Genomic DNA, 2,141 nt, shown 5'->3' on the forward strand with positions numbered 1-2,141 from the left:
GTTGGTCACATGCATGTATGTTTAGAAGTTTTCTCTTAGGGGCTTTCTATCTCATTCCCCTCTTTTAGTTGTGTCTTTAAGAGCCAATCTTGGGTCTTATATGTCTGTTTCAATTGTTTTATTGATGATGGGTTGCTATTGTGTTCTAAGGACCATTAACTGGACAGTGTTGATTCTATCTTTGACAAAGTTTATTATTCTGTTTAGTATGCATGGCCCTATGGTGAGGAGGAGGAGTAGGCTTAGCAATGGTCCTGCTAGGGGCATTAAGAGGGAGTACATGGAGGAGCTCCCCCAACTATCAGCTGCGGAATTGAATTTTTGTTTTTGTAGTTGTAGGCTGAGTTTATGTAGCTGTTGGACCCACGTTTCTACTAACCCAGATTCATTTATGTAAAAACAACAGTCTTCTTTGAGAAAAAGGCAAGTTCCCCCTTTTTCGGCAGTAAGCAAGTCTAGGGTGCGTCGATTTTGCAAAGTAACTTGGGTGAGGGAGGTCAGTTGCCTTTGTAATGAGGCTAGGGATTCGGCTGAAGCTTCCATTGCTATGGAGAATTGTTGGGAGAGCTTAGCGGTAGTAACGAGAGCGTGACCCAGGGCTCCTCCTGCTAACCCTGCCGCTATTACAGATGTGGTGAGTGAGATACAGGCTACTAAGGGAAGAAATACAGCCCTTTTTGCCCTGAAGGAAGGCACGTAGTCTCCCTCCAGATATTCAGCAGGGGTTCGCAGGGTTAGTTGGGGAATTATTGTAACAGGGAGACATAGAAGGCTCTTAGTGGCCTGAACAGTAAGATTTTTATATAGAGTTCCAATTACACCAGAAGAATGAGCCATGAGGGGCGTACAGAGTGGAGTTGGGAGGAGAGGTTATGTTGCAAAGGGAGGTGCTAGCATTTGAATAGCAAAATAAAACCTGTGTCTGTTCGGGGTTTAAGAGCAAAGGAACATCTGAGATGGGGGAGGATCTTTGGCTGGAGTAAGTTGTTAGGGAATTATTGAAGGGGGCTGGGAGTGGGACGGCCATCAGGGGTGGCTGTCCTAGGGTAGCACAAAAGAAACACGCAGAGAGGTTTCCCAGACCGGTGGCGTTTGCGAGAAGTAACCCCTCCCTCAGCAGAGATAACCAGGAGAAAGGGCGGGAGGAGGTCAAAGTGGAGAGTTGTTTGTTTAGTTCTGTTTCCTGTTTCTGAATGTTAGCGTGGAGGGTGGTTTGGCTCTGAACAAGTGAGCACCATAGATAGAGGCAGCTGCTAGGCCACTGTGTCCCAGATGTCATGTACATGGTCCCCTTCTGTTGGGAGGTCCATCGGGAGTCCCAGGGATCCCAGATAACCCATGTGTAGCCTGTGGCAGTTTTTAAAAAAATTATGGGAATTCCACACTTGGCTCGAGAGGGTTTCTGAGGCCGTGAGAGTCTTGATGGTGTGGATTTTACATGAGCTATAGGGGCAACCGATGCTTTGTTCAACCCATGTGTTTTTACAATAGGGGATTTGTTGGTCAAAGAGAAAGCAAATAGCTGGGGTGACTTTTCCCAGTTGTGCCTGGAAATCAGTAAAATTAACATAGATAAGAGAGCTACAACCTTGAGGGGGGCAATCAGCGGTGGCCAGAAGATGGCCTTGTACCTGTGTCTGAGCATAGTTGGTCCAATTTTCTGTCAGGAAAAAACGCCAGGCAAATGGGGATGAGGCCTGCTGTGCTTGGATTTTCCAGCTGAAGGCCTGCAAAAGCAAGAGCATCACAAAGGAGATGGACACCATAATTACGGTTGTTGACGGCGCAGGGTGAGTTTTAAAGGATTGTCTTTAGTCTGGTCAATTGTCCAGGCTGCGGTTTTCTCTGTGGAGGGCCCGACGAAGCCTGAGAGGGGGGTCCGCTGGCTTGGCGTGGGTGTAATGGATCCAGGCAGCAATTCCTTCTACTTTGAGTGTTGTTGGCGTGGTTAGGATCACCTGGAACGGCCCTTTCCACCTTGGTTCTAAGGTTTCTTGTTGGTGTCGCTTGACGAGAACCCAGTCTCCTGGCCGGATCTGGTGTGGAATGGGTAGAGGTCCTGTTTTGTATAGTTCTCTTAGTCTAGGCCAGATTTCTTCATGAATTTTCTGTAAGGCTTGTAGGGAAAATAAGGGTTCAAC

Source organism: Colobus angolensis, unplaced genomic scaffold (genome assembly GCF_000951035.1).
Source record: "Colobus angolensis palliatus isolate OR3802 unplaced genomic scaffold, Cang.pa_1.0 Scaffold16, whole genome shotgun sequence".
Lineage (NCBI taxonomy): Eukaryota > Metazoa > Chordata > Mammalia > Primates > Cercopithecidae > Colobus > Colobus angolensis.